We start from the raw sequence: 8,629 nt of genomic DNA on the forward strand, positions 1-8,629 counted from the left end.
TGCATGACTAGGCAGCGAATCAAACACTTGTGGGGAGAACTGCACAACATGGAAAAGGGGGAAGCGCAGAAAAAACAAAACAAACAAACAAACAAATACAAAAACAAATACATATGATCAACTAAAAAACAAGGAAAAGAAGCCCGAGTGGCCATCAGGACCATGTGATTGTCACAAAGGCTTTGCAAGCAAATTTCTATCCTTATTTTATGTTATGGTCAATGTTGTCTTTGCAGGACAATGAAGGTCCAAGTCTTTAGGATCCTGGTGCTTCTGTCTTACTGTAAGATTGTGAGTTTTGGACTCTAAACAGTGACCTAAGGTAATAGTTAGGTTTCTTATGTGATGATTCCATCCCGAAGTTCTTGATGGTGTCAAGAAAACTGATTTAATCTAATAGTTTGTGATACCATCACAACAAATAGATTTGTGTGATTGTATCATGACAACAATTTCATGACAAGCACATAAAATTTGGACTACCACTGGAAAGGCCAGATGGGTGTCAAACATGCACACCATGTTCACTCATGAACTACATACTATCTGTTTTGCAAGAACAAATTGCATATATGTGTATTTATGCATATAAATAGTTCTGCCAGTCTGGCATTTACCATTACTATATATGCAGACAGGGAGGAGAAAATAAAAAATTTGGACTACCACTGGGATGGGGGGAGGGGGTTTCTTTGGGGTTATGGTTAGGGTAAGGGTTAAAATCAGTGGGCGAAGGGTGACCACGTCATGAAAATGTAATGTATTTTGTAATGTTATCTTAAAAAAAACAAAACAAACATACAAACAAAAACAAACAAAATGAAAAGATTCATAGGTTCATTAAATGTTTTTTTATTTTGGAGATTTGGAAAACTATACATTTTTAGAAAGCTTTTGAAATAATGAACTAAAAAAGTTTCTATTTTTCCACAGCTTGTTATGGCCGCCATCTTGGATTTCTGAGAACTGGCGACCTTCAGAAATAATTGGTTTCCCTGTGTAATTCTGTTAAAGTTTTTTTTTTTTTTTTTTTTTTAGATTTGGTAAACTATTTTTCAAAAACTTAAAAATAAGGAATTCACAAAACAATGTTTCCTTTTTTCTTTCAAAAGTTATGGTGGTCATCAGCGGTTTCCGCAAAATGAAAACCGCTGGCCGTGCCCTGGAGCGGAAATACATCTCCAGTGGCTTACAAGTATTCAAACAGGCCTACCGCGATCATCAAAAATCATACACCAGAGCACTTGCCATAGCCAGGTCCCAATATTTCTCACTAAAAATCTCAAACAGCACTGGAAACTCCAAGCAGCTATTTTCAGCAATAAATTCTCTGCTCAAATCTCCCACACACGCACATGCCGACAGCAGTACAAATCAATGCAATAGGTTTATGGAATTCTTCACAAATAAGGTGGCATCAATCCGGTCAGCCCTCCCTGTTACAGCCCCATCTCCCTCTGACATCACTGTCTCAACTCCACTCAACAGTTTTTCTGTCAATTCAGGCGTCACTCAGACAGAGGTGGAGAGGATCATAAAAAGCATGAGGCCATCCACCTGTTTGCTGGATCCTCTCCCCACAGCATTATTAAAATCTCACATTACAGCCATCAGTCCATTAATCACAGCAATAATTAACCAGTCATTACATGCCGGTCAGGTTCCTCCAGCTCTCAAAACTGCTATCATTCGCCCCCATCTGAAAAAGCCCTCACTCGACCCCGAAATCCTGGCCCACTACAGACCCATTTCAAACCTGCCGTTTCTTTCCAAAGTCCTGGAAAAAGTTGTAGCAGCCCAACTCCACAGTCATCTTCACATCCATAACGTGTATGAAAAATTTCAGTCCGGTTTTCGATCAGCTTACAGTACAGAGACAGCCCTGGTCCGCGTCATGAACGACTTGCTTATGACTGTGGACCAGGGCTCACCATCACTCCTCTTACTACTGGATTTATCATCTGCTTTTGACACCGTGGACCACACCATCCTACTTCATCACCTCCAGTCTATAGTTGGACTTACTGGGACCACACTCAACTGGTTCATGACCCAGCTATCTTAGCTAATTATAGACCAATCTCCAACCTTCCTTTTCTCTCAAAAATTCTTGAAAGGGTAGTTGTAAAACAGCTAACTGATCATCTGCAGAGGAATGGTCTATTTGAAGAGTTTCAGTCAGGTTTTAGAATTCATCATAGTACAGAAACAGCATTAGTGAAGGTTACAAATGATCTTCTTATGCGCTGCGGTGGTTTGAATCATATTTATCTAATAGATTACAATGTGTTCATGTAAATGGGGAATCTTCTTCACAGACTAAGGTTAATTATGGAGTTCCACAAGGTTCTGTGCTAGGACCAATTTTATTCACTTTATACATGCTTCCCTTAGGCAGTATTATTAGACGGCATTGCTTAAATTTTCATTGTTACGCAGATGATACCCAGCTTTATCTATCCATGAAGCCAGAGGACACACACCAATTAGCTAAACTGCAGGATTGTCTTACAGACATAAAGACATGGATGACCTCTAATTTCCTGCTTTTAAACTCAGATAAAACTGAAGTTATTGTACTTGGCCCCACAAATCTTAGAAACATGGTGTCTAACCAGATCCCTACTCTGGATGGCATTACCCTGACCTCTAGTAATACTGTGAGAAATCTTGGAGTCATTTTTGATCAGGATATGTCATTCAAAGTGCATATTAAACAAATATGTAGGACTGCTTTTTTGCATTTACGCAATATCTCTAAAATTAGAAAGGTCTTGTCTCAGAGTGATGCTGAAAAACTAATTCATGCATTTATTTCCTCTAGGCTGGACTATTGTAATTCATTATTATCAGGCTGTCCTAAAAGTTCCCTGAAAAGCCTTCAGTTAATTCAAAATGCTGCAGCTAGAGTACTAACGGGGACTAGAAGGAGAGAGCATATCTCACCCATATTGGCCTCTCGTCATTGGCTTCCTGTTAATTCTAGAATAGAATTTAAAATTCTTCTTCTTACTTATAAGGTTTTGAATAATCAGGTCCCATCTTATCTTAGGGACCTCATAGTACCATATCACCCCAATAGAGTGCTTCGCTCTCAGACTGCAGGCTTACTTGTAGTTCCTAGGGTTTGTAAGAGTAGAATGGGAGGCAGAGCCTTCAGCTTTCAGGCTCCTCTCCTGTGGAACCAGCTCCCAATTCAGATCAGGGAGAGAGACACCCTCTCTACTTTTATGATTAGGCTTAAAACTTTCCTTTTTGCTAAAGCTTATAGTTAGGGCTGGATCAGGTGACCCTGAACCATCCCTTAGTTATGCTGCTATAGACTTTGACTGCTGGGGGGTTCCCATGATGCACTGAGTGTTTCTTTCTCTTTTTGCTCTGTATGCACCTCTCTGCATTTAATCATTAGTGACTGATCTCTGCTCCCCTCCACAGCATGTCTTTTTCCTGGTTCTCTCCCTCAGCCCCAACCAGTCCCAGCAGAAGACTGCCCCTCCCTGAGCCTGGTTCTGCTGGAGGTTTCTTCCTGTTAAAAGGGAGTTTTTCCTTCCCACTGTCGCCAAGTGCTTGCTCATAGGGGGTCGTTTTGACCGTTGGGGTTTTTACGTAATTATTGTATGGCCTTGCCTTACAATATAAGGCGCCTTGGGGCAACTGTTTGTTGTGATTTGGCGCTATATAAATAAAATTGATTGATTGAATTGATTCATGTCATACCTCACGGGCAGGACAGAGTTTGTGACCCTAGGACAGTCCAAATCATCACCTCATACAGTTAGCTGCGGAGTGCCTCAAGGGTCGGGCTGACCCTTTTCACTATCTACATGCTCCCACTCGGTCAGATAATCAATAAACACAAGGTTTCTTTTCATTGTTACGCAGACGACACACAGCTGTATATAAAAATGGACCCCACTCCCACCACAGTTCTGCCATCTGCACTTCACTGTTGCCTGGAGGAGATAAGGGCATGGATGGCTGACAACTTTCTTCAACTGAACAGTAGCAAAACAGAAGCCATCCTTATTGGTACCCCTCACCAAACCCAGTCCTTCTCAAACCTAAACAGTATCTCGATCTTTGACCATAACATTTCCCTGTCCTCATCCGTTACAAACCTTGGTGTCAGATTTGATTCACATCTCACATTCGACTCTCACATCCGTCACCTCTGCAAGGTCTCTTTCCTCCACCTTAAAAATATTGCAAAACTCCGCCCCTCCCTCTCCCAATCCGACTCAGAGAAGTTGATCCATGCCTTTGTCTCCTCCAGATTGGACTACTGCAACACCCTCCTCGTCGGGATCCCCGGCAAAAGTCTACAAAAGCTGCAGCACATTCAGAACTGTGCTGCCCGGGTCCTGACGAGGAGGCGCAAATATGACCACATCACTCCAGTCCTCAGATCCCTTCATTGGCTGCCCATTCAACAAAGAATTCAGTACAAACTCTGTCTCCTTACACACCAATGCATACATGGAACTGCCCCTGCCTACCTTAGTGAACTCCTCACGCCGCACACCACCCCAAGAACCCTCCGCTCCACCACGTACACCTACCGCTTGCACCAGCCCAGATCCAAGCTCTCCACCATGGGAGACAGGGCCTTCCAGGTAGTCGCCCCACAGCTCTGGAATGCCCTTCCAGAGACCCTGAGGGCCCCACAGAGTGTGGGGGCATTTAAAAAAGGCCTCAAGACATTTTTATTTAAAAGGGCCTTTTAAAATGTTAAAAATGTTAAAATGTTTAAAATGTTTGATTTTAATGTGTGGTTATGTTTTATGAATATATTTTATTGTTTTTGACCCTGTACATTGTTTGTTTTTAGTCTCTGCTCTGTAGCACTTTGAGATTCCATGGAATGTAAAGTGCATTACAAATAAAATGTATTATCTTGGATTTCTAAAAATGGAAACCTTCAAAAACTAACTGATCACTTGTTGGACTTATGGTTAATCTAGGATCATGACTGAAGTGACAAAATAAGAATTGTGGAGGGCAAGGATTCAGGGATACTAATTACAAATTACTGAAGCTGATAGTGTGTGCTGCTGCCATTTTGGACTTTTATTGGGACATAGGAGCCTGATCCATGTGGGTGTCTATTCCTTACTAATCACATCCAGATAAGTGTACCTGCCTAATATAACAAACAAACAAAAATTGTGTTAAATCCTTCTTGGAGTATGTAATGAAGGTTAGGAACCCTTAAATCAAGAATGATGCTGTTCTTCGTTTATTGCATACCACAAAGTTGACTTACAAATAACCATAATTCAAGAAAATGCAAAGTTAGTTTCACAAGGTTGCCAATTTTGGAAAATCAAGATGGTCGCCAAAACATCCTTTGAAAAAACATTGTTTTTTTTGTTTTTTTGATTCCTCATTTTCTAAGTTTTCTAAAACTGTAGTTTCCCAAATGTCCACAAAACTTAAACTTACACAAGGAACCTGTCTACAATGAGTCTCTGCGTGTCAAATGAACAGTTATATATGGAGACTCAGATGAGGACTATCACTTGCATTGTGAGGGAACGTCATCTACAACATTGTGGACATATGGCATGTTTTTCTGTGCATGATCCAGCATGCAGATTCCTCTGTGTTGCAGACCTCAGCAGCTGGACAAAGCCAAGGAGATGCCCACATTTCAAAAGGTAGGGTTGGACCGGTTGTTTGCCTGGCTGGTTGCCATCCAGAACCCAAGGCAGGTTCATTGTGTGGTGGATGCAGCAACATGCTGCATCAGTGCATGCTCTCAGATCTGACCTGTCATTGTGCAGGGTAAAAGAGGCCAACATGGTCCAAAATAGGATGTTCACTGATCCTCATAAGTATTTGTCGGAACCCAGAATGTCACAGCCGAATATGTAATAGTGTTTATTTGTTGTTATTTTTCATTAAGTGTATTTTCAATTTGACATTCAATTTTGATTTGCCCAATTGTACTGTTTAATGGTTAATGGAAACCTGCCTAATGTTGTCACAGTTCTGATCAGCCTTGGGGCAACTGTTTGTTGTGATTTGGCGCTATATAAAAAAATTGATTGATTGATTGATTTATTAGTCCCAGTAGAGCAGAGGTCTTGACAGAAAACTGTGTTTTTAATGCCATGTACCCCTTTGTTACATTTTGGTTTATCGTTTATGTCACTTTAATTGGATTCATTGATTCAATTCTATTCTATTCTATTCTATTTGTGTGTGTGAAGCAGTCAACCAGAACCTTTGGCCTGTAAGAGATAGCCCTGAGAAGATGGTTTGACTCCTCCCACCCGGGACACTCTGACCATGGGATTAAACAGCATCCATCAACATCTTGCATCATGAGGGATTTGTGAGAGTATGTGTGCTTTCACATATGCATACTGTTCACCTTCCTACCCTGGACACGGCTGCAACCAACATCCATCATTGTTCAAACCAGTATCCATGAAATTTTTGTCTGCACCAATGGCCTGTTTGCATGTTGGGCACAAATGTTCAGTGTCACTGTTTGCTAATTGTATGTGTGTGTGTGTTTGCAGAAAATTTACTGTGAGCATGTCATGGTGTTGATTTTGAACAAGAGACTTAAAACTCGCATATAATGGATTCAGGTGGATCAGTGGATTCTGTCCATTATAATCGAAATCTGTTCTATTTATAAAACTGACAAAATCCAATGACACGTGTAAAATGGATAAAAGCCGTTATATGTATGTAATGGATTACTTACAGCCAGAGGGCTCCGAACAATCTACAGGGAATCCCCAACAACAATTAGGCTTATGTATTTCCTTGATTAAAAGCCTGACCTTGAATCGGGACCCGCCTTGTTTAATGACTGGGTCAAAACTTCATCTGAAAATAATAAAACCCCGCCTTAAATAAGCGCCAGGCATTATGTGCATAAAAATGTTACATCTGGCCGAGTTACTCTTTTTTCTAAGTCAGCTGTGGATTTATGCTTCTCCAACTCCGTAACTCTGTGGCCATGCAATGATGTACACGTGACTATTTTAAAGTTCTCAGTCGCGTCTTTATGAAATTTACAGCAGGAACAGTGGCTTTTTCTGGATTAATTTGTCGCTCATCAAGCTCCACCTCTTTATACAACCAACAACCTCTAAACCAATGATACAGTATGTATAATTTCCTCCATGAATTGCGGGTCATTCGCCCGTCTTTTTCCGACTCTGTGTTGTGACGTTTGTCATATTTGCGATCTTTTCTGTCAAACATATTTGATCCATGATCGAAATATAATCGGTGGGCGCACTGTAAAAAATTTAAAATATGGCAGGAGAGGAAGGAGTGAAAACATAAAAGTGACAAATCACAGTTTTTTGCAGTGTCTGTCGTTTAGCAGGTGCACGTCAGGCTCCGGAGAAGGTTCACAGCCACGCAGAGGGTGTTGATCTAAAGCGATTTGGTTCATCACACCCAGGGACACGTGTGAACTTAACACCATATTACACTGCAGGCAAAAAGCAGCATTTTGTTAATAATCAGCGGCCTTGAATTACGCCCTGCCTCGTTTAGGTCTTGTGTCTGAGCACGGTTTGAAAAAAATAACGTCTGGTCTTTTAATCAAGGAAATATGGTGCCGACTTTCCTCGAATCGGCAAGTCTCAGTGCTGAACTTCATTTCATACCTCTGTTACTGCTCTGTCCTGTATTTGCAAGGGGCTTTAAATGGAATAAATTATGATGGATGTTTTCAGAATGTTGTGACTGATATGAGCAAAAATCTGTTATATATGGTGTTTATTACATAGAAAACCATACAAAAGCTTTGGGACTTTTGCTTTTGTCTGGTAAGTGCGAATACCCAGTTTATACAATGATGGTTTAGGTGAGTTTTACTGTACATGCTTCATATAATTGTTTTCTTCTTTGTGTTGCTGTAAAAAGTCATCTAGTTGCATAGTTAGCAGCAGGGCCAGTCCCCCAGGCCACAATTCTCTCAATCTGACTGTATTCCATCAGAACGAGGGCTCCTCCATCTACCATTTAGATCAGTGGTCCCCAACCTTTTTATCACCGTGGACCGGTCAACGCTTGACAATTTTACCATGGACCGGGGGGGGGGGGGGTACGTAGATTGTTTATATTGCAAATACAATAATAAGCGTGAATCCACTGTGTACTCGTATGCAACATAACATCTGTTTAACATCAAAGTCTCTGTTAACATCCTCTCTGCCCCCTAAATAAATTATTAAAAAAATACACGTGGAAATCACTCTTTACTCTTACTCAGTCAGTCTCTTACAACGGTGTAGCCTAAATACACGAGCTTTCTAGGAGCGCACCCAATTCATTATGCACACTCAGAGGCACGTCCCCTCCGGTGCGCTCTTTTTTTGGGAGGGTGACCCTGCCCCCTGTGATAAACTCATCACCCCTTAATTTTTTTTTTCTGGCGCCGGGCCTGCTATGTGACTAAAAAGATTAATCCAGGGTTTGAGTATATTTCTTATTGTTACATGGGAAACAAGGTGCCATTAGATTCAGTAGATTCTCACAAATCCAACAAGACCAAGCATTCATGATATGCACACTCTTAAGGCTATGAAATTGGGCTATTAGTAAAAAAAAGTAGAAAAGGGGGTGTTCACAATAATAGTAGTGTGGCATTCAGTCA

This window comes from Thalassophryne amazonica, chromosome 11, assembly GCF_902500255.1.
Source record: "Thalassophryne amazonica chromosome 11, fThaAma1.1, whole genome shotgun sequence".
Lineage (NCBI taxonomy): Eukaryota > Metazoa > Chordata > Actinopteri > Batrachoidiformes > Batrachoididae > Thalassophryne > Thalassophryne amazonica.